Source organism: Pangasianodon hypophthalmus, chromosome 13 (assembly GCF_027358585.1).
Source record: "Pangasianodon hypophthalmus isolate fPanHyp1 chromosome 13, fPanHyp1.pri, whole genome shotgun sequence".
Taxonomy (NCBI): domain Eukaryota; kingdom Metazoa; phylum Chordata; class Actinopteri; order Siluriformes; family Pangasiidae; genus Pangasianodon; species Pangasianodon hypophthalmus.
In genome coordinates, this window is record NC_069722.1 from 9,703,937 (window position 1) to 9,721,394 (window position 17,458).

General features: G+C 38.8%; 1 protein-coding gene across 13 annotated transcripts in view; it reads right to left on the reverse strand.

Moving 5' to 3' along the window:
* hoxb3a (homeobox B3a) overlaps nt 1–17,458 on the reverse strand; it is a 48,090-nt gene that overhangs the window by 5,478 nt on the left and 25,154 nt on the right. For 3 of the 13 annotated variants that reach the window (XM_026916403.2, XM_026916406.3, XM_026916404.3), the window contains exons 2-3: nt 16,411–16,616; nt 3,521–3,584 (exon numbers count right to left, since the gene is read on the reverse strand). The gene's annotated coding sequence lies outside the window, so the exon portion shown is untranslated. The other 10 variants (XM_053239260.1, XM_053239259.1, XM_026916412.3 and 7 more) reach the window with 9 other exon arrangements.

The window sequence follows — 17,458 nt, forward strand, 5'->3', positions numbered from 1 at the left end:
AACACGATTATGGAGTCAAGAGAGGATGTGGTTGGAAGAAAGGGGCTAACCCGTGAAACGTCAACAAAACAACAGGGGAGAACATCGCTTGGGCGCCCCTTAGCTATCGGACACGGAAATTTCTATACAGAGTATATCGAAATAATACAATAACAGAACAAGGTTTCTTTGTATGTAAACCAATAGGAGCATAATGCACAACCTCAGTATTAGTTTCCTCAGAGCCTACATTGGTGCAGAAAGGGGCCGGGACAAGCGCTTTCTATTCCAAATAAAACAGCACCACAGTGTCACTCGAGAACGTTTGTGGAAATCTCGGAAATTGGCGACACTTTCCGATTGTCGCTTAGCTATACAACATTTAATCGCACATAGCATATTTCTTCCACAATGCACTGAAATCAAACACGTCCATATTCACCAAAGGCAGTGGGTCAATATGCAACCCGGAGTGATTCGCTTATACTGGACAAAATGTGAGTCTGGAAAAATGAATTTGTTAGGCTATGAAATGATCGAGAGGGGTAAAAAGAGGACTGCTGCCTGGAAGCTTAAAGCGTTGTGAACTCTTCTTGAACCGCGTTTGCAGTCGTATGGTCATAAATCACTAGGACACACATACCGCCATTCACAAACTGATAGCCTATTTCAAACCATCTTACCTTAGCCTCTGACGAGCGACGTTCGAGCAGGCACCATGTTTTTTCACATTCGGTCAGTCTGCAATCAAAGAAAAAGAAAGCCGAAAGCTCGTCCTCGTTTCGATATTTCAGCCAGTAAGCGAGTGTCATACGGCGGCTATGGCGAGCACGGCTGGCCCGCGCCACAGTGCGGGCGCTCCTGGTTTGATCCCCTCGACTGGCTTAAGGGGGAAGACGGTTTAAGCATGAAAGATCTGAGGTATGCGAGGAGAACGGCAAATGGACAGGCAGCGCTGCTCCTGGCCGCCCTGTCGACTGGTACGCCCTGCTCGCTGATAACAATGGCCTCAGATTTCGCTTCCTTTACCCTCTCTCCTCTCACTCACCGTGCAAACCCGAACATCATAATCCGAACGGGGCTCTCGACTCCCCGCCGCCACATTTCCCCGTTGATTTTCGGGTGCTGGCATTTGTGAGTGTTATTTTCGCCATTTACTCCCCATTTGGTGGGTTATTGTATTGTCATCACAGGCCTCTCCGGCTGTTTGGAAATAACGGGGGTGGCTTTGAATGTGCCAGGCGCGAGCGTTAATCCCCATCAAACAGCGTCACCAGTGAAAAATTATGCTAATTGCAGGCGAGTAGGACAGGAGGACCTACAAGCGGAAATCCACCTCTTTTCATCCCACTTCTTACTAGTTGAGGTGTCAGGCTATGCTCATGTGTAGTTAGGCAATATAAAAAGAAAAAGGACATGAGAAAAAAAGTAATTTGTTTCCCCTTACTTAATCCATCGGTGCATAATAAATAACAAGAAGGAGCTTTTGCAGTGTTGGTCTTCTGTTAGATTTGGACAGAAACCGAATTCTGACTGTGTTGTACTATATATTTTCCAACACAACCAACTTGTACAACTTATGCGCAAAATATGAAAACAGGTTGGGAGGGGGTCGGAGAACAAGAGAACAGACAGCAGGCGGACTTGTAGGCGAGGGAGGAGTATGAAAACAAAGCATCCAAATAGATGCTAGATGAATTTTTTTTTATGTATTTAACCGCACCGACGAGTCCTGATCACACAATTATAACTCGTCTAAGGAGCACACTTTAAAAATGCACCAGTCCTGTTTGACTCATTTCAATACCCTAAGTGGGACTTGGAAGATTCTTTTAGTAAATCAACAGGGGATAATATACAAAAAAATGATGGAGAAAAATAGGAGAGCAAAATGGAAACAAAACATGTTTTAAAATCTCTCTCTCTCTCTCTCTCTCTCTCTCTCTGTTCGTATTTTTATTATTACGGACACCCCCATGGCTAAGATTTATGACTTCTACCACTCGCCGACAGCTGTAAACAGTCAATTGTTAAAAGGTGATTTGCAAATAGGTACTTGAATAGAGAACATCAGCAACGATGTGGGAGGAAGGCAGGAGGCAAAAATGTAGGTGTCTGCAACTCTTTTCGTTAACTGCATTGTTCCCAACTTTGCAACTACCACTAAATGTTTGACAGGGATCCACTCAAAAGATTAGTAATTAACTAATACGTGGGTTGAAGATAAGAAAGAAAAAGTTTTTTTTTTCCTAACAACACTAGTTTTTGTATACCAAACATTTCTAGGGTAATATCTCGTTATATTCGTGTGGATTTTGTAGATTATTTCAGGCCAGCGGTTTTCCCAGTTACTGAACGGACTGTTTAAGGGGTTTTATTTGAAATTTGAGGGTTTTTTGTGTTGAATATTGTAGTTTCGAATACTGGAATACAAAAACACAAATGAAATAATGTCTTAGATGAAAAAGGCTAAAAATGCATATTCAAAAAGTAACGAAAAGATTAGGACATCTTTAGCTTATTTTTAAATACAGTCTTTTTATGTAATTGAATATTATAGCCATGTGGAACGATATATCTATGAACGATGAAAATTTAAAAAACGAAATACTTCAATAAACTTTTAATTCATTCTATATTTTACGGATATACATACAATTATTAACATAATATGATATAACACTAAGAAGAAACAGAGTAACCTTGGGTGAAATAAAATCCTGTTTTATGATATCGTAAATTTCCATGCCATTGGAACCCTAGCAAATGGAAAAATAATTACTGAGCTGTGGTTGATATTGTTGTCCTTGTGTGTTTATTTACACAGAAGAAAACAGGCTAAGAATGTTATTACAACGTGGAGTGACTGACTGTGGAAAGACTTGATTATTCACCTTTTGCTAAGCGAATACTTGCCTTTTGAATCCTCAAATTCACAAAGTATACTTGGATACAATACTCGTCCACATTTTAGTTCTAGGCGTTCATACTATATTTTTTTCAAAGTCTTTTTTAGTATCAGTGTAATGCAATAAGCAGTTATATATTCACACCAAAATTCCACTCCAGAAAAGTAAATGTCTTTGGCCATATGGCCACTGCAGCAGCACTAAGGACATGCACACAAAGGATTTACATTGATTAATCGTTCCATACAGATCATAAAGATTGAGGGGATTTATTAACAACTTCATTATGAGTGCCTCCATTTAATATCGTAAAAAGCTTTAGTGTATATTGTAAAAGTTGTAAACGCTATTTAAATGATAGTCCACTTTTTTCTTTTTTGCAATAAAAATCAAAAACATTTTTAAGACAAAAATATACCTAGGTAAAGCCAAGCATAATTCTTGTTTACTTCGTAGTCAGCATTATTTCAAATCGGTTCGTACTGGTTACAAAATTCAAATCAATAATTCCCATAATAGACTATCAATGCAACGGCTCGGGCATAAGAGGGAATGTGTTTCGTCAAGCATGTAATCGGAAAGATATGAATTACGGTCACATGTTACAGTTTAAAAAAAACTGGATCACTTACCGAGATAATGTCTTTCACGTCTAGATTTTATGCAAGGATACAGCTTCCAGATAACTCGAAGGAACTAAAGGAAGACACAGAAACACAAAAGATGCAATCAGAACGTTCGCAAAATTTTTTTAAACCGTGCATGCATAGACCTTTGAAGCAATTTGAGAGCTGTCCGCTGTTACCGTACCGCTAACTTCAAATTACGTGTGGGTATATTTCGAGGCCATCGCAGACAGAAACATATCATCCTTGCATTAGCAAGAAACCAGATTTTTTTTACATTTATAATTGCGTTCTTATTTCATATCTCATAATTTCGTTTCAGAGTCTGTCCTTAACCATCGAAACAAAACTTTAGAAATAGAATTAGATATTAAAAAAAGCAGATATTAATTTAATGGCATTGCATTTACTTCTAAATACATAAGTGGGTACGCATATTTGCTTTAAAATAAAGCTAAACCAAATATGCATTGTATAGTAACAAACAGCCTAACATATGTCAATTTGTTCTGTTAGTCAAAAAGACAACAACAACCACAACACAACAGCAGCAGCAGCAATAATAATAATAATAATAATAATAATAATAATAATAATAATAATAATAGTTAGTTAGTTGTAGCAGTAGTACGACTAAACAAATAAAAATAATTACAAAAGCATCAAGCATTTTTCGGCGACCATAAAACATGAGCCCCACCATTCTGGTTAAAAATCCTCCCTTAAAACAGTTTCTAATCCAAACGAGAGCCTTAGAGAATCGAAAATGGATATACATTAGGCGAGGGCCTAAGTAGAAATGGAATGAAATGGCCTTGCTTGTCTGCATAGTAGCGCTTATTAAAAGTGGAATAAAAACGTTGGACGCTCCCGTTCGCCGGCTCCTGACAGCTACCCCAAACACATAAATCAAAACGAGGATTCCCCCGACCTCCCCGACTCTGCGGCCTATAGCGCTATAAAGTTATTTATTGCATCCCCGCACTCACGCACGCCGTTGGCTCGCGTCCATCCCCGGCGCCCTTTCAAACACTAAACGGGCAGTTTTGGGTGGTTTTTGTCCCCGCTAACACGCCAACAACTCGCAGTCTTGCTGGACTAACCTAAAGTTACCTAGAAAGTGAAGGGTGATCCTTCCCCCGCAAGCACGAACGCTGCTGCGCTCAGAACAAAGGGAGGAGGCAGCTTCCAGCCAGAAGAGCTGATGAGCCAATTTTTAGTGGGGGAATTGGCCAGGAAAGAAGCAAGACATCAACGATATTTTACTCGAAACAGAACCAGACTCAAATCAACAGAATGAAAGCCTCCAGAAGGTTTCGATTATTGCGAAGGGTATCGAAAAAACGGACGGTAACAACTGCGGGGCTCGCCTTGGTTCATTTCTGCAGGCTTTGCAACAAAGGACTCCTGCATAATTTATCAAAATGCATATTAAGTGGATGCCCTGGCTTTTGGGAGCTGAGGTCTCTTTACCAGACACAGATTTTCAATAAGACCAATGCTTTGCTCAAATCCCATATTATAGACATAGCACACTCTCAGAGCAGCTCACATAGTAAACATTTAAACGTCCAACTTTATTGGCATTCTCTCTCTCTCTCTCTCTCTCCCTCTCTCGCTCTCTCTCACTCTCTCTCTGATATAACATTAGCTTACCCAGACTTGCTTACAACAGACTTAAACACAGAGCAAAGCTGAAAAAATGTATAAGCTATATACTCTAGAGTCCATTTGTCTAATTCGTTTAACCAAATGTGACAACTTTGGTTTAAGCGGAAAAAATGCTCGCTATATATCTTTCTTTTGCATTCTGACGGATGACACGGAGCTTTCAACACGCCAAACTTGCAAGCGTCCAATCTTAAACGTTAATGGAGGTTTCGGCATGTGCTGGGAGAGTGAGTGAGCAGTGGGCTTGGTTTCTGACACCCACGTACATAGCCTCATATAGTATACATGCCCGAATTATAATTAACTCTCATTCGAGCACTGACCTTCCCAAAATGCTCAGTTCAATCCCCATGGAACTTCAAGAAACGTAAGCTATAACCATGAGTATTCGTTACATGTGCTGTGGGGATTTTTTTTTAATATAACTTGTGTTATATAGCATACTTTTTCATAGAGAAATTTCACTTTCTCATATTACATGAAGATAATTTTGATGTTATCTGTATATATACTACATATTCGTGTTATGACTATAATTAGTATAGAGATGGCCTATGATAACCTCGTTTACAAGTGCTTTACTTAGTTTGCGCTACCACTAAAATCCTTGGCTTTTTTGTGGAAGAAGTTAATTTTTAAAAGACCAATAAGGCTCAGGATGGGTAATATTTAACTTGGTCTCAATAGAAAAGCACAAAGAGGACGATTGGAGGAATCTGGGTCAACGGAGTCTCATGGCCTCTGGGCTTGAAAAGTGCCAGTTCCACGAAATATGACAAACGACTCAGGAGGCCTCTACTTCATGTGCTAGTTGTCGTATTGACACGTCGCCTTTCTACAATACAAGCTTAGATTATAGTGAGTAAAATAACATCAATGTGTAAGGCACTGAAATTAATTTGATCATGTTAAATAAACTCAGCTATATATTTGAATAAACATGCAAGTGGCAGCTGTTGAATGAACATTAAGGTTGTGTGCCACTGCAAACCAAAACTGCTTCCCGTAAGAAGTCACCAGATTTGTGAAAAAAAAAGTATATACTACTTCTTTGCTACACCAAGTATAAATACACGGCATTAGGGAACATGACAGATATTGCACTGTAGATAACCTTACATTCTCTCTGTTTCTGGTGCTCTGTCAGTGATTTATGATAAAATCAATTAAATCATAGGGACATACAGTTTTGTGGTTTATACTGAACACGTTATTTACAAAGCACAAGTCGTTGGATCACAATATAATTTTCCTGTCTCGCTAAGTACTGTGATTAGCACAACAATGCGTGGAGTTTGGGGTGTAAGGATATCTCAGGATGTCTAGTATGTTTCCCCCAGAATAACGTTATTAAAAGATTAGGAAGTCAATCAAAGTTTAAGTTGGATGTGTGTATAAGAGGCATACGACTTTAAATACTAAGACATTTGATGTACTTTTTCCATGAACCTGATTAGTACCGAACCAAATGAACACTTTTATTTACTCCACAGTTAAAGTAAGTTAAAGTAAGGTTTTCAGCCTAGATGACAAGCTGACTTTGGATTAAAACGTCATAATGTGGCAGATACCTGAAGAAATATGTTCTGCACGTTAAAGAAGAAAAATGATACAAAGTATGAATACAATTGTTGTATCAAATTCCTTGTGTTCAGCTATACGAATGAGCAACATGTGTCCCGGAATTCAAGAGGGATACTGCCGTATCCTGAGAAATAACGGTACAAAATTATGGACAACTGTTAAAGCATGAAATACACAGCCTTAAAGTCCTAGTAATGAACATCTGATGTGAAGACAACTCAAACACATATTTATTTCTTCACAAGGCCCACGTTCACATACATAAGGTGTGGGAAAACTAAAAGGAGACCTTAAGTTTCAATATAATCATCCACCTAGAGGCCACATGTGAATTATTAGACACCGCTTTGTTAACTTAGACTGCTGCAAGTTTCAGGGACGCCAGTTACTCACATCAAGCAATACAGAATCCTAACAAAAAAGAGAGAGAGAGAGAGAACAACTACTGATCATAAGGTGTGCATTTTGGGGATTCCTGTAGCATAAATAAGGGGTGGGGGACATGAATCTAAACTGGGAGCTGCTTGAGTAAGCAATCCTTTCTTCGGGTCATAAATCACTAAAGCATGCCTCTTCTTCCAAACTTTTATAAGCTGGTGTAAAGCCTAGAGAAACTTAATTGAAAGGCAAGTTACAAGTAACGGTAAAGAAGACGTTTGGAGCACGGAAAGGCAACCTTAAGCCCTGCTCAGTTACCTATTTGAAGGCATCTATCGTCAGCTGTTTGAAAACAAAAGGTTTTCGAGCCTGGGCACACCCAGGGATGGCTCCAGCCTGAGACACACAACGGATAATTAATGACTTGTCGGCAGAGGAGCACAGGACACTAGGAAGAATCCAGGCATGTGGTGTCAGTTGGAGCTTGCAAACCTTACCTGACTTCCAGCATTCCTTCAGTCTCTTCAACGCAAATGGCCCTGGCTTTGGAATATTTGTTCAAGACGCCCATGGAACAGATGAACAAGTCAGGGAATGTATTTTTCCACAACAGTTTCTGAGGGTTTAGAAAGGCGCGAACGAAACCTTAGCCTTCTTGGTGTACTAAAAGTCATACGAATGATTTTAAAATAAGTATTTAAAAAAGTGTATAAATTCGACAATTAGTATAACGAAAAAAATCGCGCGTCTTTGGCCAGAGACGTTGCTAGAACGCACGAGCTACTTAGAAGTCCTTAAATGTCTTTAGTGCACCGTTTTTTTTCACTATCTGCAGAATTCCGGACTCCAATTCTCGGCGTGTGTCTCGTCAGAGACAGCAGTAACCAGCAGGCGAAAGATTCCACCTCTACCGCCTAGCTGCCTTTCTGCTTCTCGCTGCCTGCGCGAAGCAGCGTGGATTGACACGGTGAACTAGTGAACCAGTGGACTGACAGAACACACAGGGTGGAGAAGACATCCTCTGCCCAATAGGGAACTGCACGGCTCCTGGGCCAACACATGGGACATATGGTCATTGCAACCTGGGGGCTTCAGCAAGGCGAGCACAGCTAGTTTCCTTCTGATAGCCGGTAGATTTTCCGAAGACAACCGAGATTCTGATGGAAGCCGAGTTCTAACTGCATGTTAAGAAATAGTAAAATGGTCTTTTTCGATATGTTAATATTTGGCAAACACTTGGTTGCTTACTGCGTTTTGTAAGTTTTTAATTTTAGCATTTTGACAAATTTTATCAAATGATATGTTAAAAAAATTAGAAGGTAAGCAAATGCACTTGGCCTTGTTCCTTGAATGCTTTGTGTGCTGGGTTGTACAATACCCAGAGATAAGAAAAAAAAAAAAAACACCCACGCCAAATCTCTCTCTCTCTCTCTTTCTCTCACACACATACACACACACACACACACACACACACACATACACATACAAACACATACGCACACACATACACACACACACACAAGAATAATTGAACGTGAGAAAAGGAGACAAAGAGGAAAGCTCACCTATCTCCTCTTAAAAGTGTGAGGATAGTAAACGTGCTATTTTGAGACGCCACATAAAAAGTGTCCATTCCTCCGAGCATTCCAGGTAATGTTTTCTTAGCTCTCTGACCCCCATCTAGTACTTGTGAAAAACCTCCGCATTGGCTCTGGATATCTTCATTCTTTCATTTCTTCACTTCATGTCATTTCCCATGCGTTTTTAATTGTTATTCTGTGCAGACCTTTATGAAGTGTCGCGAGATTTGATACTGATTTATTTTCAGGGAAACCTGAAGAAGCTCAAATGAGTCAATGTTCAGAAAGTTTTTATCGTATTAGGTTTGCCACACAGATAACAAAGTATCGCTTCTTTGCAAGCAGAAAAACCTCATAATTGACCATTATCACTATGCTAAGTAAATATCTGATATAAAAGCACACATAAGCCAAATAAAAGCGTCTCTGTTCCACCGAATTCGCTTATTTTTACTGCAACGAGTAAAATTTCGTACGGTGTTTGTAAATATTTTTTAGATTAATTTCATAGAAATACAAAAATGTCTCGCGGAAAAGTACATACAACTGCAGTATCTTTGGCGTCTATTTAGTAATATATTTGGATATTGTTGTCACATTTTGGTCTCTTATTTTTGGACTAGGACTAGGGCTAGTTTTAGCTGAAATTATTTCATATCACAACGCACTATGGCTCCGTTTTTCCACTGCAATTATAACAACCAAAGAACTGTTCTTGTTTTGATAAATTAAAAAAGAAATTTCTCTCTTACTCTCCTTCTTCCAGGTCTCGAAAATCTGATCCCCAACATGGCCACTTTGTATATATGCATATACACTTATAATCACAGAGTAGCCAAATGCTTTCGCCTAGGTTTAGGTTTTTACGGTCAGAATTCTTGGGGCCTTGTTTACTTAGCGCTTTTTTTAACCTTTGAAAGAAAAAGGTTTGTCCGTAATCAAAAAACATAGTAACAGTAACAACAATACTACTAAAACTACTACTACTAATAATAATACTGTATCATAACTTTATAGTAATAGTACGTTTGCGTAAATATAGCTGCTCCTCATTTAACGTTATTTTGAATCTTTAACTCAACCACTCGATTGTTACAAAGGACATATCAGATACGAGATATGCGATTGCTGAGCTCCTGAAAGAAAGGTGTCCGAAGGGCTTCCACAAACATCTTCCAAAATGAACTTCGAAATTATTTTTTTGACACTCGGCCCGGCCATAAGAAATGCTACCGGAATTATATATTTGAATGTGTTCACTCCATGCAAATGCACTCATTAATATTTAATAACAGTCACATGCTCTTCTAATTTTGCTACAGAAAGGTTTCTATGACCAAGATGAAGTGGAGAAACAAACAGACAAGCACAGGTAACAATAATAGTAATTAAGGAAGTATTGCTACACTGATTTTTATTATTATTATTATTATTATTATTATTATTATTATTATTATTATTATTATTATTATCAACGTATTTGAAATATGCATGGTGTCTTGCAATGTCCTAACCACGGTGTATTCCTAACAAAGCTCTGGATCCACCCTGACCAGGATAAGGTGATTACTTAAGTCAAAGGAATAAATGAATTATTATTAAATTTGTTGGTAGGCTGTTTATCAACAGTATATATTTATGATACTCCTATGTACAGTGTGTTGTACAAACGTGTGAAGTTTGGATTAAAATTGAATAAAATTTTAATAAAATTATTTGTTTTTAAAATAAACTGGCTCATTTTGTTTGAAACCCTGCACCTCAGCACCGCACGTGCACCGCACAAATATTACACTCTCAACGAAAATGGACACGTCATAAACGATGTTATGGTTAGTGCAAACAAACCTCCTCATTTGTGTAGGCTAGATACAGACCTACTCTATTTCTTTCAGCACGGTAACCACTGTGGAAGATACTATTCTTTCATCTTCTGCTTACTCACACAATGGTGACTAAAGCACGTCCCAATGCCATCTTTTTATGCCTCAGTGGATATTAAGCGGTATAAGCGGAAGCAGTCTTTATTTTGCTGATGCATTTTACAGTCAAAACAGTGATGATTTTATATATACACACACACATATATGTATATAAATCTGAATTATAGTAAGCTAGTTTATGGGTGACCTTAAACTCATCCATCTGTGGCCTGGCTATTTTTCGCTCAAAACGTTACAGGTCACCTGTACTAAGTTTGCATCCAAGTTAAGTTTTTAAATGTTCTGGCGAAAGCCGGATGAAGCCCAAGTGTAAGACCTCTGGCTATAAATTTGCAGGCGGCCGCGAGGGCTTTTATGAGATTTACATACCTACGAGGTGGTTCCCGCACTGCCAAATTTAAACACAGCTTCCCTTAATTGGTAAGCTCATATGCAATAACTCAAGACCTAGAGCTACTTAACTTTCATATTAACCCTGATCCATTGCCGTATCTCGCCCGCCATAATCACCTTAGCATACAGAGCGATACGGGCAAAGCTAGAACTGCACAGTGCCGTTTGAAAGCGAAAAGCCTGGTGAGCTAAACGTGAATCCTTGAATTTTGTTTTCACTTCCGCATATCACCGCTCTCCCATCATATTCCAAGAGGGATGATTTATTGCGAAGACCGCCATAAACAACGCAACTCTCTCACAAATACACAATGGCAGCCCCGCTGCCGCTGACACACACCTCACTATAAATCAAGCAAAGTAGCTGGCTGAAAATATGGGAGAGGGAGAGGGAGAGAGAGTGAGTGAGGGAGAGAGAGGGACATGCAGATCTAGAGAAAGGGTTATGGTGAGAGTAAGCCAAAGAAGAACAAGAAGCCACAAATAAAAATATATATAATAGGCTACTTTGATATGATTTGTGTATAGTGCGATGCAGTGACATCTTGTTGTCAGTAAAATTCGAACGATGGAATGGGCTTTTGAGACATGCAGGATGACAAGTAATGATCAGGATGAGTATTTCTGGATGATATTTACCATAACACCAAAAATCAAATAAATGCAGGGAGATGGGCAAGCCTGGAAGAATGGCGGCGGTGGTACTCGCGTGGTTCCCCGATTTATGGTATACTCACAAGCTCCAGACGGTGAGATGCTCCCCGTCCAAATTTGTTTTATTGCAGCCTCCGTGAGGGTCTCTGCCTTCGTTTTTTTTCGCTCTGCTATAGGGCTTGTTTTTAAAAGGGCAGTTGAATTTCACGTCAGACACTAGGAGACCATGTCTGCGATATTCCTGAGGAATACATATCTATTCTGCAACCACTGCATTAATTATTTAATGAATCACGTGACCAGGAGGGGGGATGGGGTACCTCGGCTTGCACGCTTGCGGGACCACTATGACCCAACACTCCACAGCTATACTCTAAGTTGCTTTTGTTTCTGGCACAGAAAAACTAAATGTTATATACACATTTCTTATGTTTCAAAGATTAGACGGTAAGTAAATGGGATATATTAAATAGTGAGACAGACGGATGTAATGTGAAACCTGAAATTATAATTGTCTTTCGTCTTCGACTTGTGCGTTTATCACGATGCATTTGTAGTGTTGTTAGTTTTTAGGCTTTTATTTCCTCCTAACAACACTACAGATGTTGCTTTAGATTTTATCACCATTTATCATTACAATGTGTGCATTTTTGTTTCCTTCAAACTTGTAAATATACAATGTCCTCCTTTTTTTGCCAGAATAATATGTCTATAGAGAAACTATATTCTGCACATACATTAAAATGATAAAATATATAAAATCTTCGATTTGTCTCCCAAGAAAATTTTTTATGATAACAAGCCCTCTGACAAATGACTGTTGGAATTACAACTGATATCACATTCACAGTTTTCACCACTACGACCATGCCAGAAAATTTAAGACAGCAATCAAGTATTATGTGATAATTGATACAGATATAGAGTTTAGAATACAAATCCTTGTGTCGGTGGGTAAATTTGTGGTATGCAAAGACATATTTAATATCCAGATTTATTTTAAAGACACTTCTTGTGGCTATAACATTTATGCGAATTAAAGACAGGTAGCATGCATCAAAGAGGCGCTGCCTTCAGCGCTAGGAAACAATGGCACCGGCTCTCCTTAGAGCTACACTGAAACAATAGGCATGAGCCTTAGTCATTCGGAGACTCTTGAAGGTCAAACAATAGCAATAATTGCTGTGTGCATCGAAAAGTCTACCATCACACCACTCACACTTTTCCTTTCACTACAACAGCAGACAAAACAGCTCGGAGCATTGAGAAAAGAAATGCAAAGTGCGGAACGTGCGGCATGTACTCCTTTGAGAGAAAAGTTAGCTATCTCACACTCAATTAGCTAATACAATTTGATAAGAAATGCAAATCCAACAGGAATGTGTCATGTGTAACTAAAACCATGGTGCAGATCCTGTTGGAACATTTGCTAAAAATATGTGAGGAAATAGCTTAAGATACGCGAATGACAACATGTGCAATGTAAACACCACTGTTTATTAATTATAGTAGACCAAAGGTTGAAATCCCGCCTCGAATAATCTAAAGAAGTAGCTGTATTACTCAAAACACTGGCACCGAAATATGTCCCATTTTGTGGATTCTTTTGTGGATTTTTTTAAGGGACTCTTTCTTTATATATGGCTTAGAAAATTTAAAATGCAAGCGCATTCTTCTAATAGAGAAACGAATGAGATTTCATTGTCATACTTTCTTAGGGCACAGTAAATGAGGAAATAATTCAAATACAAATATATCTTGAGTTAATTCACATCCAACTGACCTGTCTATCCGAATAGTCGTAGAAAATATAAAATGACCTTAATTTATGACTAGGTACCATATGTCAAGAAGCCATAATAATATGACAAAACAACAACAACAACAGCAATAATAATAATAATAATAATAATAATAATAATAATAATAATAATAATAATGTAATTATTATTTATATTTTATACTTGTAAATAACAATTTTAAAATTATTATTATTATTATTATTATTATTATTATTATTATTATTATTATTAGATTTTAAATAAAAACTAAAGCCGAACTGTTCTTATGTAAACAGAATATTTCTATAAAGGTTAGGTTTATACAGAGGAGATTGATTTACTGCGCAGCGCAAGCCTTCTTTTATTGTATACCGTAAATCTGTCAACCCTAGTGGAACGCCTTTCTGTGCGCAACACCGCGGGATAGCAGCGCGTCATGGAGAAAATCTTCATTTATTTAGCATTTGTTTAAGCAAAACGGATTAAAATTTTGTTTTAAGGTCAGGTAAAATTTGTTTTAACGAACAGGTTCATTGTATAATACAGATCAGGACCAGTAGCATTGATAAAGGCAATGAGCTGAGGTCAGAATTTTTTTTTTATTCTGTAGTTATTATTATTATTATTATTATTATTATTATTATTATATAAGACATTGTTAGCTTAAATAGGCTGCACTCAAATTTTGTTAACAGGAAAAACATCTTATCATCTTTTTATGACTAATCATACGTTACTATCTTTACAATCCGCTGCTATGTTTTCAGAAACTCTGGATTAAATGTAAAGGTTCCTCGAAATTCAGAATATTCCTCTGCAGTGAGCACACTCATTACTCTTGGCTGTCCGTGGCCATAATGGTATCTCTATCACAGCAACCATTGAGTTAGTTAAATATTAATATCAAAAGAAGAGCACCCAGTTGGGAAGATAGGAGGTTAAAGGAAAGTAATTGAGTATTGAGCGGTGACTCTCAAAATAAAAGAATATACATATTTTCTAAATAGTTCTAGCAAGCAATGTTTATAGAGGATGAATATTACAGTCATATTGCTGCTATCTGAGATTACAAAAGCAGGTAAAAGGGTAATGCTTTTGCTGGAATTGCTAACAATGGCGATTTGCCTTTCTTAATATGTGTCCACACACAGAGAGAGAGAGAGAGAGAGAGAGAGAGAGAGAGAGAGAGCCTGTACAAGACACAAAGCTGGCGCGCGCGGGCTATATATCTCTGTGACTACGCAGTGCTGACCTCCGCTCTGCGGCTTTTCAGAATAATAATTCAGCAATGCGCGAAGGCTATTTGTTTCGCAATTAGTGGCGTGAGTTAAAGCAGGCACCACACCACCACAACAGTGCTACAGGGCCAAGTGGCTCAACCTTCCAACAAATCTTGGAGGGCTTTACGGATGGGAGTATAGACCAATATCAGAAGAACCAGAGGGAGGGGTATGGATGATACAATATGAAGAGTTGTCACACGAAAAATTTTGGTGGCAAAGAGTCCTCTTGATTTCTCTCGCACATAAACTACTTCCGAAATGCACGGCTTCAATCAGGACCTGGGGAGGTAGTTTGGAGATGTTGAGAGGAGTGTACTGCAAAGTATGATATATGTGGTGAACGTGTAGTCTAAGGAGTCTGAAACCCGAAACAAGAAAGACACGTGGAAGAAAAGGTCTTGGCAAGGCCGCGACTCTTGTTGTTTTAAGGGCCCCGTTGGTTTACACGACTGTCTGAGGAAAGAGATAGCATATTGCCCTCAGGTTACAGTGCCCCGACCGCGCTGTTATGACAAACTCGCCCCAGGCCTTTGCTGGCCATGGAACACAGAGCGTAGTCCAGCCTGTGCCGGGTCAAGGGTTTCAAAGGGTCAGTCTGTGTCTTCGCAACAGACCTAATCGGTCAGAAGAACGTGTCCCCTGTTTGAACCCATCGCAACCATTCTGCCCAAGAATTGATTTTTTTCCCTCTTCCCTTATCCCGATACGAATTCCTATATTTTTACAATTTGCTTCTGTTGACTACGCTTCATGCCACGCAGGTCCACAAGGGGTGTAAACGCCGTGAGCCAGAACTGCCGACCTTTTTCAATATACGTTCAATATACGGTAGAGATTGATTCTCAGGGGTTAAATGGCGGTGAGCGCGTTATCAGATGCAGTCGTGCTCATCTAAGCACACAACGACAAGCAAAAGCATTGAAGCAATTTGCTACATGCCGTTTGTTTTAGGCAAATTGTTTCTGCTTTCGAAACATTCTCCACCGTCCTTTTAATTCTTTTCTGGCCAATAGAGCATTGAACAATTCATTCTAGAAGGCGGCCGTTTTTGCACCTGTGTGCCACCCAAGCGCTTTGAAAGAGCAGAACTGCAACGTAGTGCAAAAAAAGCAATATGACTTGCAAAAGAAATAAACAGCCATAAACCAGACCTTATGTGAGCACGCATAGAATAACCAACAAATCACCAACTTCGTTTGAAACAAAGAAAGTAAATTTGAAGCAAATCGGAATGTCCAATATATGCCAATTGTTTACCCCACATGCATATTTGAATTCTTGAATATTAACCCACACTCTACCTCCACCCCCAACTACCCCCCTCTCTCCTCTTCTGTCCCTTCTGTCTCGAAACAAATCTCACCCTTTCACCCTCTTGGAGACAGTAACATAAAGACAATTCTTGGTCTCATTACAGAGGTGTCAGGACAAAAACATTTGGACCATCCTTCAGTGAAATATAAAAACACAACACCACATAACCACAAACTCACAACGGACGCTTCCCACAAGTCACGTTTTCTATCAAAGCGGCCAGGAACGACACTACAACATTTGTGCCGATGCTATCCGACTGTGAGGACAGGGACATAAGGCAATCAAACTTGCAAACAAAACAAAGCCCTTTACCTTGATTGCTGACATCTCTTGTCCGGCGAAGATTTTCACTTGTGCAATCATTTCTTCAGGAATCTTGTTCATGGGACATTCTTTGCCAAAAAAAGTTTTCTTGTGGCATGACTTGGTAAATAGGTGGTGGAGAAAGGAGGGGGTGTCTTCAAGTGTCCTCCAAGATCTTACTGCCCTCCTAGCAGAAGGTCTGTGCAGTTGTGCTGCTGAATAACAATAGAGAGAGGACTTGTTTAAAGAGAAGCTGTGATTAATGATTTTTTTGTATAATTCTCACATTTTTCTTCGGGCATCTGTCTACAAATAATGGCGATGAACTTTTGAAACCCTTAAAAGAAATCTGCTCACCCTATTCAGACCTCCGTGGCCGAGGCCTTTTCTCTAAAATATGGCAGGCTCTCGCACAGAATAGAATTCCAAGGTGACATTATATTAAATACCACACACGAATATTCATTTCTAAGCAGGCTTTTGTAAATGTATGGATGCTGAGGGGAAATGTATGGATGCTGAAGATATATGCAAACTGTTATTTTAACATCATATTCGGACATAACTCATTTAATTTAAATCCTGATATGCAGGCTTCACACATGTTTATCGTTTTAGGTAGGTGACGTTAGATTTTATATTTATTCTATTTGTTTATATATATATATATAGTGTTATTTCTGGCCCGAGCAAAAAAAAAAAAGAAAAAGAAAAAGAAATCCTAACAAAATACCGTTTTTATTACATAAATAACCTGCACATTGTGCGTACATTAAATACAAGGTGTGCCTTTCATTGGGTGCTTACATTTGAGCAGGCTGAAGTTTATGGCGTTAGTAATTTAAAGACAGCATTTCACAAATAAAGGGTGAAAAACAGACAAATGGCTGAAGCGGGATATGTGGCGAGCAGACACGCTGATGTCAACAGGCAAGTAATAGAAAATTTTCTGGATGGCACAGAATGCTAGCAGGCCAATTTAAGACCACACTTTGTTCAACACCGGCAAACGGAATGCTATTTTCTCCGGCTCTATATTTTCGATACCTACTGTAAG